This window comes from Cydia amplana, chromosome 15, assembly GCF_948474715.1.
Source record: "Cydia amplana chromosome 15, ilCydAmpl1.1, whole genome shotgun sequence".
NCBI classification, from domain to species: Eukaryota; Metazoa; Arthropoda; class Insecta; order Lepidoptera; family Tortricidae; genus Cydia; species Cydia amplana.
Window position 1 is genome coordinate 2,358,670 of NC_086083.1, and position 22,700 is coordinate 2,381,369.

General features: G+C 37.8%; 1 protein-coding gene across 2 annotated transcripts in view; it reads left to right on the forward strand.

Moving 5' to 3' along the window:
• Positions 1-1,827: 1,827 nt before the first annotated feature.
• Positions 1,828-22,700, forward strand: part of LOC134654437 (leucine-rich repeat-containing protein 24-like) — a 102,753-nt gene continuing 81,880 nt past the window's right edge. Inside the window, exon 1 of one of the 2 annotated variants that reach the window (XM_063509878.1) lies at positions 1,828-1,970. The gene's annotated coding sequence lies outside the window, so the exon portion shown is untranslated. The remainder of the gene's footprint in view (positions 1,971-22,700) is intronic. The other variant, XM_063509879.1, reaches the window with a different exon arrangement.

The window sequence follows — 22,700 nt, forward strand, 5'->3', positions numbered from 1 at the left end:
CGCAGAATTATGGAAATTCTTCCTTTTCAATTAATGTTACCTGTCTTAGATTTATCTGTGTTCGGGTAGGTGTAAGTAATAACCTTTTATCTGAAATCATTTAAAGGTGACATTCGGGTGTCAACTGCAACTGCATTCATGTTGCAACCTTACTATAGCTGCGTTGATATCTCCAATTCATCTGTTAATTTCCTTGGCAAAATGGTCACGTTCACAGCCGCATTAGGGCTACTAGCGCGCGAACTCGTATACGATTTTAGTTACATTGCGGACCATTGAGGTGACATAAATTCAGCCGACCGACCAAATGACGCAATGTAATGAAACTCGCATGCGAGTTCTCGCACCGTCTAAATGAGCCCTTACTCGGTCTCTTATTGACAGACGCAGATTAATGCAGTTGCCATACGAATGCCACCTTTACGATTCAAAACCTAAAGCATTTATAAATGTCTTTAACTCCATACATAATTAACATCTAACTATTAATTGCGCTAACTTTTTCCATTTACAATGTTAATAAATTTTAAATAATAACGCTTTTGAACATCATTATAATAACATAACTGATTCTCTAATGATTAACTCAAAATTTGCTAGTTTTGAAATCGTCTTGGGACAAATTAATATCGCCTGCCTGTTGCGGATATCATCCTTGTTGTGTTTGGGACGAAGCATGCTGATTTGCATTTGTGGCCACCGGACGAAGCCTGCGTTGTGGATTTCTTACATATACTTATAATTAGAGTTTTTTCTTGAATAAATTACATTAATAAGTGCTATTAATATCGAATTTAACTCTATTTCTTTGAAATTAAGTTTAAAATCATTAAACGGATATTGTATGTATTATTCACCTCTGTCTTATAACTGATTAACATTCTATTTTCAACTTAAAACGTAATGAAAGCTTAAACTTGTAATTTTATTAGAGATCGTTTATTAAACTTTGTAACCAGTTATCAATTAAATTTATTATATTTTAAAGTCACATATCACAAATTAAAATATATTATAGGTACAATTCGGCAGCGTCAACTTAGTATAAGTCTAGGGCCTAGGTAGTATATTGTATGTTTCTTGAATAACTGTTGAATGCGATATACCTAATAGATAATATTCATAAAGAAAAAATAAATTGCAGTAAGTTTTTAATATTATTGGGCATTTTTTTTTAAGTTGTCCCCTACACTTTTTTTTCAAATTTGGGATTTTTTATGTTATTTGTAGTCGGAATCACGAGCTCTTTCTATCCTAATAGGAGAACAAAAGTGTTCTAAGGTTTTTATTTCCATTCCGTCACCATTTTTCATGGACTTCGTATGGCGGTCGCGGAATGGAAAGATCGAAAAATGTATGGAAATTTTGAGACACTTTTTTTCTCCTATTAGGATAGAAAGAGCTCGTGATTCTGAGTAGAAATAACATAAACAATCCCAAATTTGAAAAAAAAGTGTAGGGGACCATTTAAAAAAAAACGCCCTATTAGATTTTTTTATGTTTTATTTCGGACTATTTAACTCCAATTTTGAGTTACTAAAACCTATGTTGACTGTAGAATTTTTAGCAGATAACTCTTGCAAACAACTAAAATTCGGGGTTGTATCTCCTCAAATTTGAACACAACACCTTACCATTTCTTTCAATATTTTTTGACGTTCTAGCTTTTGATGGCACAATTTAAGTTCCCTTCATTTTAACTTTTAAGCTAACATGTAACATTTTCAACAGGTAACTTCACAAAAATACATTTATCTATTTACCTAATTACTGTCGAACGCGACATAAATATTTTTACGTCGCGAGGGGAGCGGGGCTTGTGGCTCGTACCAGCTTCATAAGCTGTCCGGCCGCCGCGGCGCGCGTTCGTGTCGCTCCCCGTTCGACTCCACGTGTGCAGTGCTGTGATGGAATGTTGAAACTGTGAATATGTTGGATATAGTGTACTAGGAATTGTTCCATGTTCTATGGTGAGTTATTTTTTTTTTACGGCTGGCTGTTGTTACTCGAAATTGACGTGTTTGAAATGTTTATTTTTAGTGTCGAAAATGTTGGCGGGAAAATGTTTTTACTTTGAAACTTATTAAAATTGAAAACATTAAAATTTACGCAAACATATCGGTTAATTTATTGTATTCTGGTTGTGTAGATTTATGTGATATCGTTAACCTTATTCTTCATTCATGCTTACTAGGCTAATACCTATATTTCTACGTACTTGCCTAGATGAAATTGTAGAGGTAATAATACTAATAATTAGTCTTAAGAAAATACGTATCAAGAAACCACAGGCAAACAAGTAACGAATAAAGATATTTTTCTTTTTTTATAAACTTTGTTGCAAGTCGAAATACTACGTTCTGCTACGTTTCAGTATATTTGAGAATTACGACGACGTAAAACTGGTGCGGCGAGAAAATCCAATGGGTTGAAGTGAGTCCACTTACTTACGCCATACTCGTTCGTACAGTTAACAAACAAATTTATAAACAAACTTAAAATTAGCTGTGTTATATGCTGGAGATATTGAGGAATAATGAATGAATCAATGAATGAATGAATGAATGAAATCTTTATTTCAGGCCCATACACTAGTGACCCATACATAAATACCTACCTTAAAACTAACATACGTACATTATTATAAAAATATATACTTAATACTAAAAATCACATTAATAATCAATTGGCAAGTTTTTCACAAATCAACAAACCTCATATTTTTCACAATAGCAAAACCATATTAACTAATTCTTTAAATTAAGAAATAAATATTATTTTTACTAATGTAACATTGTTTACTCGTATCTTAAACCTTTAAACGAGCAATTCTTTTATATATATTTAGAGGATCTCGGAAACGACTCTAACGATTTCGATGAAATTTGCTATTGGGGTTTTCGGGAGCGAAAATAGATCTAGATAGGTCTGATCTCTGGGAAAACGCGCATTTTAAAGTTCTTATATGTTTTCCGAGCAAAGCTCGGTCTCCCAAATATTGTTACTTTTATAAGAGGTAACACTCAAGAACGGAAATTAAAATATTTTTTAGAGATGTGAAACCATAATGATAAAACGATGAGTTTCTTAACTTCCATCATTTCATTTTATAATAAGCCTACAGAGGTGATTTAATACTACTCCCTTTTTGTTTGCTTTTCTGTACTCGTACATAAATAAGCTTCATAATCATAAATCAGAGCTTGGAACATGTATTTAATTTTAGCTAATTTAAGCCGTGCAGGATTTACATATTATGTTTTTTTTTTCTCTTTCATCTTAGTTTAGATTTATGTTTTTTTTTAATCTATAATCAAGTAATACGTGCACCGTTATAAAGACATTATTGTGTCATTTTATGTTTAAATGTTGTCAGTCTGGAATTCCGAAAAACATGCGTTCTGTGTAGGCCATTTTATTTAAAGTTGTCCCCTAATTTTTTTTTATATTTGGGAATTTCTATGTTATTTCTACTCAAAATCACGAGCACTTTCTATCCTATAAGGAGAAAAAAGTGTCCCAAGGTTTTTATTTCCATTCCGTTACCATTATTCATAGACTTTGTATGGCGGTCTCGGAATGGAAAAATCGAAAAATGGATGGAAATTTTGGGACACTTTTTTTCATTAGGATCAAAAGAGCTCGTGATTTTGAGTAGAAATAACATAAAAAGTCCCGAAAAAAAAAGTGTAGGGGACAACTTCAAATAAAATGGCCCGTGTGCACTTGTAAGAAGAGTATAAAACTTGGACATTTAAATTGTATATCATTTCAGTTTTTTTTTTATTATGAATGGTAATTATTTATGCACCTGAAACTTAAATAACGCAAGGAAACTTTACGACGCATCTGTCGCCCCGACACATATTTACTTTTCGATTGGAGTTTGTTTGTTTAACTCACTTTCTGACAATAAATGATGTATTGTATTTTATATTGTATTGTGTTGTTGATAAGCAATTGTGATCTTGGCCACTGCTCCTGTACAGGTACTTAATAGGTGCCAACTGTACTACATATGTACCGGTTCTTTTTAGTATTAGAACGGCCAAGGAATTTAATTTCAGTACAGTGACAATAGTATGAGGTCCTTTGCGACTTTCATATTGATTGTCACTGTGACAAAGTACGAAATGGTAAGTACTGAAATTAAATTATTTGACTGTACCTACATAATTATATTTCACATATGAAGGGTACACGGAAAGAACATGTCTAGTCACTCTGACAACATTTTGAGTTATCGCGGTTTGAAAGGATTGATGTACATTAACCATAAAATTTTCGTGTGTGGGTGTTTTTAATGTGTGAAAAATAGTAGTTTATGTGACTGCTACATAATGAGAGGCATTAAAATACGAGTGTGGGTTTAAGAAACGAACGTTAGTGAGTTTCTTAATAGGATCACACGAGTGTTTTAATGCCTATTGTCTAATTATGTACAGTTACATACACTACTTTATCTAAACACATACTTAAAACTAATTAAAAGATAAACTGTACGTCAAATGGCGGTGAATGAAAACTTTTTTCACACATGTCACGCATCCATAGTTTTTTTTTAATTCCTAGACACTTGGAGGATACAACTAAACGGAGTAGCCATTAACAAGCTTTCCCCTCTGTCGAAAATAGGCGGCCAAAAAAATACAGAAAATTACAGACAAGGCGTCTCCGTTTGATTATATCCTCTAAGCCTAGACAAAAGAATGAAGTCCCTATTCTCATGTCACTCGAGATCAAATATCGTGCGGTTTATATTAAAAAACATACTAAATTGACGTTTCGTATCGATAACTGTTTTAATATCTATGGATACTAGAATAGAGACCCACTTGAGTTTTGACTGCTGTTCCAAATTTAAACTCATAACGATACAAAAAATTTGTAACGTTATAAGTACTTATAACATTACAGTACAAATTTTCCTACTACCACTGATAAGAAAGTTCTCTTAGTAAAATTGGTAGTAATAAAGCTGGTCATTTCTTACGGTTTCTGAACGCATTATAGAGCAATAATGACATGTGTGTAGATAAAAGGAGTTACATGTTTATTATTACAGAGGTAACAGAAGCTACAACAAATAGTTCATTGAGAGCGCTACATTTTGAGATTAAAATCTTAGTTTTGAAAAAAAAATTACTAGACATGTTCTTTCCGTGTACCCTTTATACTCGTACCTATAGGAAGGTACAAAAATTTGCTTGATATAAAATTAAATGTGTAACATAAATCGTCACGCTCACGTTTTTCGTACATGTTCTGTGAAAATGACTTTGTGTTTTTACGCCCAATTTATAACATGCATGATGTAGGTATACACGTATTATACGGGTCGTTTTTCCGTACACATGCAATACAAATCAGGTCCCGGGACACGTATTTAATTTAAGCAGGACAAGCTTTATCCATCTGCTTTCCTCCACCGACTCAATTTACCGAATGGCCGCCGCTATGGAGTCTTCCTCATTTTTTATTTATTTCGATTACTACTAAGCTGAGTGTACTTTTTGACAAATTGTGATGGGTTTTAGTGTGCTTAAGAAAGAACATTGGATTTAAGCATTTACCAGTTGTTTAGTTTCATTAGATTTAAAAACAAATCGAATCAAGAAACTTGGTCATCATACACAGATAGAAAAACTAAGAATGTATTTGTGAGAACATTGGATATTAATTTCTCTCTCTTCCTTGTCGTAACGTCATGGCTGAGGGACGTGACGATAATAATTTCTAGTTGTGACTAAATAGATAACCCAAAATCCGATGAAGTTTTCGTAGTAATAAAAATTCTGTAAATAGAAAATTAGGTGGGCTTATTTCTAAGTATCTACAGTCAAATAATTTAATTTCCGACACATTTCGTACCTTGCCACAGTGACAATCAATATGAAAGTCGCTAGAAACCTCATACTATTGTCACTGTGATGAAGTACAATATGGTTGGGAACTTAAATTCTTTGAATGTACCTAGGAATTTTGACTGAAGTTAAAGTTGGTGTCATTCGGTGTTCGATTATTTGTGATAGTGTCAGAGCCGCATAACAACACACAAATAACAAACTAACATTGACGTATAATATCTAAGGACGGGCTAATGGGGCACTAAACAACGTACTAGTTCAGCGGTGCTACCCACAAATTCCAGCCAATCGTGCAGTCTAACGCGACTAGTTGCGACCAATAGCGCGCGTAATGCGAACTCTTCAACCAATCGCGCGCGTGATGCTAACTCATCAACCAATCGCGTTGTAGCGATTTCACACCGCTGTACTGGCCCCTGTCATGCCTCATTATTATTGCCCGTAAAGCCAGTCCCTAGATATCTATGTCAATGCAAACTAACGGATGAATAAAAACGAATCTCAACGGCAATTTACATTTCACAGGCGATTATAGCGCCTGTCACGTCACACGCCATTAAATTGTACGTTTCTGAAAATGTATTTAAAACTTGCATGTTTAGTTTAAAATGTACATGAAAATAAAAATTCCCTTGTACACTCACTAGGATAAAATAAACTAAAAAAGAAAATAAGCCGGCTTACGGAGAGCAGCGAGTAAAACAGTACTTATTCGACTTAACATTTGTACTATAATTAGGACAGCGGGCTTTCAGAGTAGTTAGGATCACAAAGGGCGCTGAGGGCATCAAGAACTCTGGGCTATTTTTCATTTGTTACTTACCTAAATTGCTCTTTGTTTGTACATATGTTCTTTTGTCTCTTTGTAACTTAAATAATATATATTCTCATTATTAAGATAACGAAAAATAAAACGATTATCTACGTACCTAGTTATAGCCTGTAATTTGTCTAAAAACTGCTAGGTTCGCTAAATAAACAGTTAAGCATTTTGTCGAAAATTATTTCGCTGGCTAAAATCGCAAGTCGTAACTCCATTTCATCGACATAAGAATTTGCAACTTTAGGCAGTAATACCTAAAGTTGCAAAGCTCTTAACTCCTTTGAGGGAAAATAAGAGATTTGCGATTTTAGCCGACAATAATTAAATAATACTGCCTTAATTTTTTCAGAAATCATTTCTAATCTTTGAGAATGCACTCTTAAAGTTAACGGAGTTCAAAAAAACACTGAACCATATATAGATGAACACAATACATTCAAATAGGTACATGCCAAAAAAATACCGTATATACGTTACACGTACGTACCTTACACCGTTACGTACGTACGTTATATGTGTTCAAACACAATACATTCAAATAGGTAAGTAACAAGTAAATACGAGTACATTCAAAGTAAAACACACCGATAAAACAGATTCCACTTGATAGCTCGACAAAGCCTAACAAAGTTCTACTTTCCGGCCGGCTGCACTGGCGCCCAATCAATAGAGTCCAACATTACCATCCTATCTGCCCTATAAACCCTTTATACGACATCCCTTCCGATGTTACATTCGCCTACTGGAGGCGAGTCGTTGGCTTAGCCTCGTAAGGGACCCAAGCCAATTTATGCGCTTTTCGAATTTGAGACTTTCTTTTATTTCTTTAAGCTCAAAACTAGAATTAAATTTGTACTTGTACAAGAACGCCGGGTTACGAGTTTATAGCAATGCAAGTAAATTTTCTAACAATAATAAGTATGGAATTAATGCTCATAATTTGCCTTAACCCGTCATATCCCACGGCTTAATATTTCGTTACAGACTATTTTGATTCTTCCTTTTCATTTTAGTGATTTCAAAGGTTTCATTCAAAAGCAGAGTTGGCTTTGTCTAGCTTCCAAAAATTTGCGCGTTTTAACGAAAGCGTCCTAGCCTTACTATTCAACCCTAAGTGAGAACTAGGCCTTGTAAGTGTTAGTAGTGTTGCAATATTGGCTACGGTTCTCTTATAAAAGAAACCCATATTCATTTGTTCCGAGTGTCAAGGTCATTGTAGATACGAATTGATATATCGTATAAAAAGAAGTGGCCAAATAGCTGACAAATATCCCAAGATACCTTTTTGGCGAGGCAGTTTGGTGCATGTTCAGTTATTTTTGCGCAACTTAGTCGCTGATATATGTGATACACTGGATTGCTCGAAAGGCCGACTCGTCTGCTTTAGGAATTAAGTCAGGACCAGGACTATTAGCCGGCGTTTTGCAATACAAATAATTCCAAAGAATCACCGACTGGGAAATTGGACTTTCAACGTAACGTTTTAAGGACGAATTTCGATTGAAGCAAAGTGACAGTTGAGAATTTATGTTAATTAATGGGATTATCTTTATTGTTTTTTGTATTGGCGCTCAAATGGGTTATTTGGTGAATAAATTGTGTATTGTGCCAATTTTACGGGAATATAAAGCGAGGCAGAGTCGCTTTAGGGTAAAATAATTTGCAATTCGAAACGGAAAAAAATACGCGTTATTTTTAAAACTTCCTGCTTGTCCAAATACTCAATGGGGTCGAAGTTGCTCACATACACGCTGTATAATACAGGGTGGACCCTGAGAGTGTTTTCACATGGTTTGGTTTGATATCCGATGCCTGGTTCAGGCTTCAGCGGTCAAGCTCATAGACGCACACTAACAAGTATCGGTCCGACAGCTGGCAGGGGGTTAAACGGAAGTGCCAATCCGATATCGGGTGGCGTCTATGAGAAAAACGTCTATTAGTGTAAGGCCTGAGTGGACGCTCGAAGCGGAGCGTTCGGCGGGGCGTGCAGCGTGGCTGTGGGCTCACGCGTGATGTGAGCAGCGTGCACTAAGGCCGCTCCTATACGCTTGCATTTGTTTAACATGCACGCCGCACGCCCCGCCCCGCTGCACGCACAACTCGAGCGTCCACTCAGGCCTTACACTTAGAGAGTGCCCTGTGGCATGAACCCTAAAAAGAGATGAACTAGTAAAAAAGGAAAGAATTTACAGGATCCCGTAGGAGCCCTAACATGGCGTTTACGCGGGAAATCGTATTAAACGTGATCGTATTAAGGTTTCTACTGTACCGACGAAAATTGTTTCTTACTGAATATGGCTTAATCATTGTCGCTCCTTTACCTACTATGAATAAAATATGAGTTTCAGCGATGTCACGATTGGGGCATTATTAAAGCGAAGCGACTGCAATTTGAGCAAAGTATTAACATCCTTGTGCTATTGACGTAAAGTTTGATTTTCAGTATGCGAAACGATTACCTATTCAACTTACTAATGGTGCAATACAACATTGATCAATTGTGCACCGAATCTGAATTTCTGCATTTTACAAATGATGAGATTAAATATGGTTCTGCTGAAGTTCCCTTTATCAAATTGAAAGATGACTGTACTGCGGACTTTGTAGTAGTAGTAGTAGTAAAACACACAGTAGTATTGTACAGTCACCACACGGGAATGTTACGCCATTTAGGGTCCTAGCTAAATTGGTTATACTTACGCTATAGAATGTCCAATTTAGCTAGCACCCTAAATGACGTAACAATCACGGAGCGTGACTATACAAAAAGAAACATAAAACATGAAAAAAAACACACATCATTTGTACAAAGGCGAACTTATCCCTTTCAGAGATCTCTTCCAGTTAACATTTTCCAGTGTAATTTTCTTTCAGAAGCAATGCTACGTTGCAATTCTGTAGCATCTGGCCCCGTTGCCAACATGCCAATCGCTAACGCAACGTAGCGAACGAAACGCAACTGTCACTGTCACACTAATATGGAAGAGTGATAGAGAGATAGAGAGACAAAGCGATTCGACGGCGAAGCGACAGCGATCGTCACCTTGGCTAGGCCGGCAGGATTGTAACCTTGTCTAGTCTCATTATCAAACTCAGTCGGAAACAACGTCACATAAGCATCGAAACAAGCCCGTCAGTACGTTAAAGACACAGACCCTGACCCTCATAATAGCGGCTCCTATCTGTTTATCGGTCCTTTTTATTCCGTGTGAATCTCTCCCTTGGGGAGCCTTCGGTTTTTTCCACCTAAAAGTACGGTTATTTAATAAAAATGTAGCCCAAAGTTGTTAAAATGGCAAAAATGGGGAAGTTTTTACGCGTTATTGTTTTAGTCTTTTGTGTTTTGCTTTTATAATGAGAGAGCATTATTAGGTATTTTAACATGGCTAATTAAGTGTTTAAAAAGTTCATAGTGACAGCCATAAAAACTATTACGAGTAAAAACGCACTTAACTGTTTTTGCGTGCATCCAAAGGCTGTGGTGACCACTTTCCATCAGGCATCATGCGTACTTGTTTTCCACTAACATATATAAGACAAATATATGATATTTGTAAGGAAAAATATCTTTCAATAGGTATATAATTAAACAATTAACGTAATACACTTACACAAAATACAATACTGCATTATTAGCGACCTATCCCGGCTTCGCACGGGTTACACCTTAACAAATTATACACCTAAACCTTCTCAAGAATCGCTCTATTGATAGGTGAAAACTGAATGAAAATCCGTTCAGATGTTTTTGAGTTTATCGCGAACAAACACACAAAAAGATAGACGCGGTGGGGGACTTTATTTTAAAAGGTGTAGTGATTCAAGTTGAAAAAATAATATTCCTAAACAGCCTTGTCATACCAAAACAAGGGCTACACATAATCCGCGCGTCATCAAATTGCAGCCTCGGTGACGCAGCTCCACAGCCTACACTGAGAGCATGTCTAAATAATTACAAAAGGCCTGTCGACGAGCAAACTTGCGTAATTAATCAAAACCGGGAATATTTTATTAGGCCGACCCTTTCATTGGTGCGCGGTTTCGGCGGAAATCGGTTAGACCTGTTTACCGTACTCACTTCACGAGCAACTACACATTCGTAAACGGTCCCTCATTACACAAAAAGCCATAACAACCATTGGAATGCTCATTCAACTTTCAACCGTATCTTTACGACACAAATTCCAAATTCGAATAGGTTTTTCAATAGTTGTTACGCACGGGAGACCATCTGTTACCCTATAAACACTACAAAAGCGTTTGTACCTCTAGAACTCTAGAACTTCAAGCACGGTCCTCATATACAAGCATGAATAGATAGACTATAAACTGAAATAAATGTCATATATTAAAGAAAACCGGCCAAGTGCGAGTCGGACTCGCGCACGGAGAGTTCCGCACCATCAACAAAAAATAGAGCAAAACAAGCAAAAAAACGGTCACCCATCCAAGTACTGACCCTGCCCGACGTTGCTTAACTTCGGTCAAAAATCACGTTTGTTGTATGGGAGCCCCACTTAAATCTTTATTTTATTCTGTTGTTATAGCGTTTGTTGTTTAGTATTTGTTGTTATAGCGGCAACAGAAATACATCATCTGTGAAAATTTCAACTGTCTAGCTATCACGGTTCGTGAGATACAGCCTGGTGACAGACGGACGGACGGACGGACGGACAGACAGCGGAGTCTTAGTAATAGGGTCCCGTTTTTACCCTTTGGGTACGGAACCCTAAAAAGTGACGAAGCCCTCCAGTGGTGACACAAATCAAAATATTTAATAAAATAATTTGATTTGTTCCCAAAGTTGTGAATAGATAGACTATTGTAATCTATGGACATGGACATAGCTCCGTGGCACCTGTGGTAACCGCTTAGCACCGGGTTAGTGGGTGCAAGCGGCGCTTAGGTATGCAAATTACATGCCTTTGAATTACCTACTTTAAAGCTACAAGCTTCAACCACGTCACCGTCACGTCACAAAGAGCCAGAAATGAAATGAAGTTTAAGTCAAATTGTAGTGCTGCCAATTCATAGACTCGATTTACGGTTTTGACGTATGTTTGGATTTTTTTTCTTTGAATTGTTTAATAGTTTAAGCTCTAATAATGCTTCTTTGACATTTTGTAACCGTAGGCTTCTTTAAAAAAATAGTGAAAGCCAATGTAGATTGCTAATGTTGTTTAAATGGACAAGCATTTATAAGTTACAAAAGTTCACCATTGTTCACGATCGCATTGTTCACTTATTTCTCATTCAGTGACCGTAAACAAGAGCCTTTTTCCAGCATAAATTTAGCAAAACTCTAAAGTTAGTCTTTACCCTGAAAGCTGTGTCGCGTCTAGACTGCGCAATGATTTAATAATAAAACTGGCAGAGCGCAAATTTTACTATGAAATATTTTGTGTCCCGTGCCAACAAAGTGGACCACTGGGTTGAGATTTGGAGTGGAAATAACAAGGCTTCTTATTTCCTAACGCGAAAGTGTAACATATTATGTTTTTCTTATTTGTTGCAAGGTTAGGTTAAAGATTTTTTCTATTTTGAAAGCCTGTTGTGTTGTGTCCCACTGCTGGATAAAAACCTCCCTCTCTTTCAGCCACGCATCTCTGTCTCAGGCAAAATTAGGTCAATCTTTTGGAAAGACGTAAAGGTCGTGCCGCCATCTCCTGCGAGGTGTACCTACCTACACAAAAGAAGAAAATATTTAAGGCTTTTCAAATGGTAATCAAATTCAAAGGGTTGATCACCGACCTTTTTCAATCAAGAGATAGCTTCAAGCTAGCAACATAGATGTAATTTTATGAGATCGATGCTTGAAATGAAAGAGAATTCCATTTTACTAAAAAATAAAAAATATATAGACAAGTCTCCTTCAAGTTAAGTCGCGCACGGTAAATGCGTTCAATAAATATCGTCTGAAATAATCAAACAACTTACAGTAACAAAAACAAATAGCTAGTTTAAACATCGCGCGTACTAGCTAGAAATACGATAGAAGAAAACCTAAAATAAAGTAAATACCTACTTGGTAGTGCCTTTAAACCAATATTTATGCGGAAATAAAAATACACGGGGAAATATGTATGGGAGCCCTCAAGACACCAGAAGGGATTTTAAGTGGACTGTATGTTAGGAAATTAAAATAAGAAAGTACTTGTTTGACGCCCAGATTTAAGGATTAGGAGAAATGCCTGCGCACATACCTGGTGATCTCGTTGTAGGATTCTTCAGCTGGCCAGCACTTTATAAAACCTTTCCCAAACCTCAGCGTCAGTACACCTGTGCCACTTTCACTCCGTTTGTAACAGTTTTTGCTAATTTCACATTACATTTTGATTTATTTCAATTAGAAGATGCGTTTAGGTCCGCATCGATTCAGGAACTGATTCGACAAGATGGCGTCTCATAGGACTGCCGTGAAGCGAGACGGTAATACGGCTTTGTGCGCGTTGGCAAAGGATAGGTAGCTTGGAAGGGTATAGAACGTTTCACAAGTACCTACATTTAAAATAATAGGAAAAAACTACCTTAAATAAAAATATCAAATTTGAAACTCAACATCCCCCCGGCCTTGAAGGAACCCTTCAAAGAAAAGGATGTAAAGAGCCAAAGTGCTCAAACTATAAAAAATATAATCGCGGCATATGGTCATTGTGCCAAGTTACTTGCTAAGTTCGTAGTAAAAGTACAAAACAATAAATTAACCTAACACCTCAACCAAAAAAAAAAAAAAAAAGGTTAAAAAATAATAATGCACAACAATCGTGCCAATAAACTAAGAAGTACAACGTACATATAAGCTAAGCTAACTTATAGTAGTTTATGCAACAGTGATATAATAAGGGTTCTTAAAATTCAAGGGTCGAAGTTACAAAACGAGACGTAGTCGAGTTTTGTAAAAAAAGACCCGAGAATTTTAAGAACCAATTATGAGCTGTTGCATACATTACTTTTTCTATGACAGCTGCAGCAAAAAAAAAAAAAAAAAAAAAAAAAAAAAAAAAATATTATAAAAAAAAAGTTATTATTAAAAAAAAAGTTATTATAAAAAAAAAGAGTTATTATTTAAAAAAAATTGAGTTATTATTTAAAAAAAAAAGTTATTATTTAAAAAAAATAAAGAGTTATTATTGTAAATGAAAACATACCTCTTTCAATCAAGATGATCGGAACTTGTATCTTTAAAAAAAATAAAGCAGTTGTATTATACTCATAAGATGACTGCTAGCAGTCATCTTATGAGCCTATAGACAAAGCATTCAAATGACATTGCTTTAGATATCACTGTCAGTCATTTAATTGACACATTTAAGTGCTGGAGTAGAAAAAGTATTATATTTAATTGGTCTATATTAGACGCGAGCTAAACCTAAGATTCTTAACTAAAATAAGACTCCTATTGAGTCGGTAACGGACATAACCGTATGACTGGACGTTTATACGTTCCAGTCTTCGTCTTTACTTCCGCCACGCGTATGACTCCGTCTTGGCTATTAGGATAGACGTTGGTTATAATTCCTATTGGCCATTGTAAAGGCGGAGCGTTATCAACGCTTAATATTACTACGGTACCAATTTTAATTGGATTTGAAGGAGTATTCCACTTTTCACGTTGTTGCAAATTATGTAAATACTCCGTTTTGAATCGCTTCCAATACGACTGCACTAGTGAGTCCATTAATGAAAACCGTGACAGCAAATCGGGGCGTTCATCAGATAAATCAGCCGCGGGTAAAAATTCCAACGGAGACGTGGTCAAAAAATGAGAAGGAGTAAGCGCGAGCGGTTCGGAAGGATCAGAGCTTAAAGCATACAAAGGACGGCTGTTAAGTAAAGCTTCTACCTGAGTAAGGACTGTTTCCATCTCCTGAAAGGTTAGGATCTGCTTTCCTATTACTCTGAACAGTAAGGTCTTGGTGCTTTTTATGTTAGCTTCCCATATACCTCCGAAATGGCTAGCGGTAGGAGGATTCATTTTCCAAGTAATGCGATGTTTCGCGAGCTCGTCGCTGAAAGTTTTATAGTAATCGTCCGATTGTAAAAGATCGTGAAGCTCTTTAAAATAAGCTTTTGCGGATACAAAATTTGTCCCGTTATCCGAGTAAACAAAGCTACAGGGACCTCGTCGCGATAAAAAGCGCTTGAAAGCGTCTATGAAACATGCAGAGGTTAGATTTGAGGCCAGTTCTATGTGAACGGCTTTCGTAACGAGGCAAATAAAAAGGCATATATAAGCCTTAACGCTGCGTACGCCACGTTTTCTGTAAGGAGTAACATACAGAGGTCCAGCAAAGTCTATACCCGTATGCATAAAGGCCTTACATTGCTCTAAGCGACATTTCGGCAAGTCTGACATAAGAGGAAAAGTAGGTCTAGGATTTAACCTAAAACAGCGGTTGCATTTTTGTGTGCGTTGCCGAACAACGCGACGCGCGGATATAATCCAAAATTTAGTTTTTAATATTGCAACTAAATGTTGAGGCCCTGCGTGCAGGTTATTGCGGTGATAAAAATCAATTATTAAATCTACGATATGACCTTTTTTAGGTAAAATTATAGGGTGCTTAGATGCGTAATCGAGCGATGAGTTCGATAAGCGACCTCCAACGCGTAAAATTCCATCGGAAAGGAAAGGAAACAGTTTCTGTAACTTTAACGAGCATTTGCGTCCTTTTGAAATGGATTTCATGTCAGCTGAGAAGTGTGCATCTTGTACCGCTCTTATAATTTCAAGTTCAGCGGTATTTAGGTCATTAGCGGTAATTACATCATTTCGCGGTAACTTCTTTAGAAACCGAAGCACATAAACAGAAATTCGAAGAAGTTTGTTCCAAGTAGAACAGCGAAGGGCGAGCGTCAAAAGAGGGTGATCAATTTTAGTGACCTCCGTGGTCACGTGGGACAAAGTTTTCTCTTCGGGCAGGTGCGACCGATTTGGAACGAACCTTTGCATAGGCCAACACTCTACGGGTTGTGATAACCAAGCGGGACCTTTAAACCAAAGCTCATGCTGGAGCAATTGCGAAGGAGTAAGACCACGTGACACGCAGTCACCAGGGTTTTGCGAACCTGCAACGTGATATAAGTTGTCAGGTGAAATATTTGTTTGAATTTGCGAAATGCGATTAGCGACGTAAGTGTCAAATCTATGTGGAGAGGCGACCGACTAACATAAGGCGACCTCTGAGTCTGAAAATGCATAAATATTATTTATTTTATGCCTATTCGACATAGTCTCGTAAACTTCCTTAAGAAGTTTAGAAAGAAGTAATATTCCGCAAAGTTCCAAACGAGCAAGAGTGACTTTGGGTTTAGCGGAAGCGACTCTAGACTTTGAGCAAAGCAACGTAACCACGGGCGGCTCGTCGCTATTCACGACGTGTGAATATATAACACAGCCGTATGCGGATTCGCTGGCGTCGGAAAAACCAACCAACGAAACTTGAGACCTCATTTCAATGCCTAAATGACGAGGAAAATTAAGCTGAGATATTTGCGGTAGCTCGGCTAAATATTGTTGCCACTGCTTAACAATGTGCGAGGGGAGCTCTTCGTCCCAATCGATAGAAAGAAGCCAAAGCTGCTTAATAATCAATTTGGCATACAAAATAACTGGGCCGACGAGTCCTAAGACATCGTACAGGCGTGCGGTAGCCGAAAGAATGGCGCGCTTGGTACAAACGGACGGAGGACTCGAAATGTCAAAAACAAAGCTGTCTCGTGCAGGTAACCATTTCAAACCTAAAACCTTAAAAGTACTTCCGTCATCGAAGGAAATAGATTTAGATTGTCGGTGCGACTCAGGTATATGTTCGAGCAATTCGCGTGAATTCGACGACCACTTAAGTAAATCGAATCCACCTGCCTTGAAAAGGGCGATCAACTCATCTGCTATCTTAACGGCTTCCTCGGGTGAAGAAGCAGAAGAAGCGAGGTCGTCCATATAGACATCTCTTTCGAGCACAGAGGCTGCCTTCGGCCATTTGTGCCGCTCATCGGCAGCTAACTGACGTAAAGTCCGAATTGCCAAAAAAGCTGAAGGTCGAAGTCCAAACGTCACACGCGTGAACGTTAACACTTCGAGCGGGTCGGTATCAAAAAACCGATATAAAATCCGTTGATATTTGCGGTGCGAAGAGTTCACATAAATGCATAAGTACATTTGTTTTACATCAGCGAAAAATGCTGTTTTATAAATTCGCACATTTAATAAAATGTGAAAAATATTCGCCTGTAGGTTACATCCAGAATACAAAATATCATTTAAAGATAAACCTGTATCTGTCTTTGAACTTCCGTCCAGGACCGGTCTCACTTTTGTACTTATTTTATCGCTACGTAATACAGGGTGGTGCGGTAGATAAAATCCAGGAGTGTTAGATTCGTCATCAGTTGACGCGCGGGTGAGTATACCTTTATCAAGATAGTCGCGAATAACTTCGTCGTATCCATATTTAAGTTCAGGATTTTTAGCGAATTTCTTTTCCAAAAGTAAAAAACGCCTTTTTGCGGTGTTAAAGGAATCGCCCAATGTTTGAGGATCGTCTTTAAACGGAAGGTCCACGGTATAACTGCCGTCAGTATTACGGACAGTGGTTGAAGCGTAAATATTCTCACATTTTTGATCTTCTGGACTTAAAAAAATACGCGAAGGTATTTCTTCTACTGCCCAAAAGTTCTCAACGAGCCTATGAAGAGGATCGCTAGTAAACGCGCAAAGAGTGCGAGAAGCGGTAGGCGGGTTAACTATAGCGGCGTCACCCATTATGACGTACCCTAAGGTCGTTTCTAAAGCGGTAGGTATGGTAGGATCCGAACTCTCGATTTTCTTAGAGAGCAATATTTTGCAATAAACATTAACCCCCAAGAGTATATCTATAGGTCCAGGTTCCGAAAAACCATCATCGGCGAGCGTTAAGTCACGAGCAAAATCCACAACCTCCTTATTTACACGCGAGTCGGGTAACTGTGAAGTTATGCGATCTACTATCAGCGGGCGGATCGAATATTTATAAGAATCATCTAATAAAGATGAAAAGGTGAGCGCGGTATTGCCCTTTGTCTTGAGAGTTATTTCTCCCAAGCCAGAGGCTTCAGTAATATGTAGCGGTTTATTCATAGCAAGCGAAAGACGTTTGCAACAAGCGACAGTAATATAGTCCGACATAGATCCCGGATCAATTAACGCGCGAAGGATATGCGTGCGGTTTAAGGAATCAATAACCTTAATTTTAGCGGTTGCGAGTAAAGCGGTGGTTAGGCATGGACCACTATTGTCCTTACATGCCATAGTGCGGATGGATGCGGAATTTACCTCATGAGGAGGCGGCAAGCTATTTTCGACCTTAACTGCGGCAATCGCAGAGTCTACATTAGCTTGAGCGGGGTTATCGGCCCGTACACCTGAACAGGCGGGGGTCGAGTCATAAGCGGTAGCGGGTGCGGGAGTGACAACATTATTTTGTTGTCGCGGGAAAACAATTATTAGAAGCGGGTGCGGATACCACTGCACTAACGTTGCAGTGCGATTTCTCTTTCGTATTGAAATGTAACATCGAATGATGTCTCAACGAACAATGAGAACAATGGCGCTTGGAAGTGCAAGCATTCGTCTTATGTTTCACACTTAAGCAGTTGTTACAATAAGCGTTTGATTTTATAAAATTAAACCTGTCGTGCGGTGTCATTTTATTAAAAGATTGACATGAATATAAATGCTCATGTTGTTTATTTTTACACAGTGAACATTTATCGCTAGCGCTTGTGCCGTTGGCCGCATCTGTGTTTACAAACGATTTAGTTTTTTGCAACAAGCGTTGTTTAGCGGAATTATCAACCGGTTTACTAATTGTCGCATTTGGCGAACGGGATAAAACTTTGTTTTGTTCTTTGATAAACTCAATTAAATTTTGATAAGAAGGAATCTTCTCTTTGCGGTATGTAATTTCGAACAATTTAATTGTATCGGAATCCAACTTTTGCAGCGCTAAATGTAACAACATGAAGTCGGTTAAGTCACTCAGATTCAACTGCTTAAGGGCTTCGACAGACGAGTTAAATTTATTTATGAATGAATCCAAGCTGGCGGCGTTGGTTGCGGTTAATTGTTTAAATGTTAGCAGCTGATTAAAATACGCTGACGCTAACGAACGTGGATCATCGTATTTTTGTATTAATGCGTTCCAAATAATTGGATAATTTTCAGCGGTCGTGGGCAAGCCGGAGCAAACATTTGCTGCGTTGCCAATTAATTTGCCAACCAAATAGTACACCTTTTCGCTGTCAGTCAGCGATGCGTTTTCGTGAATAATACTTTTAAACTGTTGGTAAAACAAAGGCCAGTTTTTGACATCTCCGTCAAAAGAAACTAACTCCAATTTAGGCAGGCGGCATTTTGGTTTCGGAGAATTTGCCGGTTCAGAGGGAATCTTGGATTCGTTATCTATCAGAACTTGCTTAATATAACAAAACATTTCTTCAAAGGTCGTCCATGACTCGTAATCTATTTCAGAGTCAGGGTGCAGTTGCAATTGCAATAAATTATATGACTCTAAGACGGCTTGGTAGTCTTCACGCATCTTGTCTAAATTTAATGCATTCGTGTGAAATGCCCTATATTGTGTAGGATCGGTTTCCGCCTTGTAAGCAAGTTCCAAGATGTTTTCTACGCGCTTGTATATAACGTCGCGCCGAACTGTATAGAGGGCTAGCTGATTTTTGTTTGTATTGTAATCATCGCTAGAAAAGCCTTCGCTGCCTTTTCTATTTTTTGAATTCTTTGTCATTTTTATTGAGTAGGTATGAATAAGTTTTGCAATAAAACTAAAATTAAACCGTCGTAAATAAATAATGTACCTACGAGTTATTTGTATGAAGGTGTAGTGTACTATTTAGTTTAGCAATTCGACTAAACGTATTTATAGTATTTATATGGATGGAATAAAATATATGCGATTTAAATAAATGAGTTCCTGTTGAAAATAGGTATACCTAACGAATACTTAGCTGCGGTCAACGCCGTTATATAGCGAACGGAATATTTTTCTACCCGAAATATTTGAGTGAGCGGTGTGGCGTTATACTGTGCCGTGCAATCGTATAGGAGCGAAACGAGCGGAATGAATGAACGTAGCCGAACAAAACCGAACTATCACGAATGACTTGAAATAAGTATTTGCCTATTTCCAAGATGGCTAACAATTATGAAACGTGAACAAAGGAAAAGTGGAACACGTGTATAAGTATGTTTGTCATAAAAATAAAATAAAATAGGTAATAACCTACGATCTATCGTACTTCGCAACGCGGAGCGGAAACAAAATGAAATAACTGCCGATGCGGGAGATAAAATAGGATAATTTGACAGAATATTTCAGTTACAAAGCACAATGACCATATAGCTAGCGGGATATTTATGACAAATGGTTAAAAATCCGGTACGAATGGACCAAAAATTTATGGTAGTGCCTTTAAACCAATATTTATGCGGAAATAAAAATACACGGGGAAATATGTATGGGAGCCCTCAAGACACCAGAAGGGATTTTAAGTGGACTGTATGTTAGGAAATTAAAATAAGAAAGTACTTGTTTGACGCCCAGATTTAAGGATTAGGAGAAATGCCTGCGCACATACCTGGTGATCTCGTTGTAGGATTCTTCAGCTGGCCAGCACTTTATAAAACCTTTCCCAAACTTCAGCGTCAGTACACCTGTGCCACTTTCACTCCGTTTGTAACAGTTTTTGCTAATTTCACATTACATTTTGATTTATTTCAATTAGAAGATGCGTTTAGGTCCGCATCGATTCAGGAACTGATTCGACAAGATGGCGTCTCATAGGACTGCCGTGAAGCGAGACGGTAATACGGCTTTGTGCGCGTTGGCAAAGGATAGGTAGCTTGGAAGGGTATAGAACGTTTCACAAGTACCTACATTAAAAATAATAGGAAAAAACTACCTTAAATAAAAATATCAAATTTGAAACTCAACACTACTTATTATACAGATAGTTCACTTCAAAAAATGTTTCAGATACGACCAGAGTATTGAGCAACCAGGTATTACAACTGTGAATTTAGTTAGTGACATTGGATAGTTATATATTATATAAGTTTGAACTAACTTGGAATTTTAGTTTTATTTATCAGTTAGTTACCGTTGTTATGTGCTGTGGGGCAGTGTTACCTAAACATCACTGACTTACTAATGAAATACCAACCCCAACTAAATTTAGTCTTACATGGAAAATATTCTAATATTCAAGTCGAAGAAACAGCGAACTGTTTAATTTCCATAATAATGTCCTCATTGTAACAAATATTTTATGGTCCTGATGGCACCATTCGAATTCGAGACCACAAAAGTCTAAGCCCAGAGGATTACTGAAGCGGTTCCAAAGTTATCTTTGCGCTAAATTTGCTACATAATTTAGTCGAAACATGTATTTATAATTAATATATAATTAAAACCATAAATATTCTTAATGAACGAACTGCTCTTTTATTTGTCAATTATAATCTACACAGCTTTGAAAAAATACACATCTTCCCCTAAACCTAAAAAACCCCTAAAATATTTTTTACTTTATATTCTTATTTGTGGTTGTTAATGGGATTATTTTACTTCGATATTTTAAAATTATGTGGACTGTATTCGAACAAATTACGAGATGAGAAACGAGACGATATAACACGAAACTTAGGACAGGCTCGGTCAATTGTTGAAAGCACTCACCTTGCTGAGCTGTAGATGATGGCGCAGCTCTCGGTGTGGGCTGGCACAGGCTCCTCAGACCCTCGGCTCGTCCAGACTTACCTCGAACCCGAGTTACCTAGACCAGCGTGGACACCGAAATAGAGCAGGAGCAGTGCTTCTTCAACTGATCAGCCTTCCACAATGATTACACACAATTTGCAGACGAAATTCAGCCTTTTAGATGAACCGACACGACAATATTCCACGAAACAATTAGCGCAGCAAGATGCACCCGACATTACTCGTTCGCGATACGAAAAGAAGAAAGGAAGTAGTTTTTTTTTTTAAGATTGAACGATAATGTTGCCAGGCAAAATTATTTTAAAGCTAGAATCCTTAACATTTTCCGCTCACCAAAATACAACGTATTTTCCACAAGTTTATACAGTTTTACAGTAAGTGTCAATTAAGGATGAGATAGAATCGCTGTGGCTTAGGGTTTATTTTCCTATTACTATTTTTTTTTTACTTTAATCTAAGTCTACAATAAATAGAATACTTATTACTATACGATAGTGAATGAACACTTTAGTTTTGCAAAGGTAAGGGACACAATTTAACTATTGGACGTTTAAGTTCGCCCGATTCTGTGCGAACTGTGACAACTCGACAGATCCCGTCACTCCCTGGATGGAGTTGTACCACCCGGCCAACTTTCCACTTCATGGGGCTACATTGCTCATTGACAATGAGCACGAGCGTCCCGACGACAATGTTTTTCTGGCTATCGAACCACTTGTGGCGCTGCTGCAATGTGTGCAGATATTCGAGGTGCCACTTGCGCCAGAAATCCTGATGGATCTTTTGTAACAATTTCCATCTTTGAAGTGGACCTATTTTCGCATCGACCATGTTGCTTTCAGGCAATATGGTGAGCGGTTCCAACGTAAGGAAATGTCCGGGGGTCAAAACTGACAGGTCGTTGGGGTCTGAGCTGACAGGGGACAAAGGCCGTGAGTTTAGCATCGCCTCAATCTGGGTCAAAACCGTGTAAAACTCTTCGAAAGTAAGGCGCTGAGAGCCCACGACGCGAGCGAGATGTGTCTTTACCGACTTTACACCAGCCTCGGCTAACCCCGAGAAATGTGGGCTGCCGGGTGGGTTAAACACGAAATCTATTTGTTCTGCCCGTGAAGCTTTAGCCATGAAGTCTTGGAGCACATTGGATGCGCCAATAAAGTTTCGACCCTGATCTGAGATCAGCCTAGAGCACCGCCCGCGGCGCGAAATGAAACGGCGAAGAGCTGCGAGATA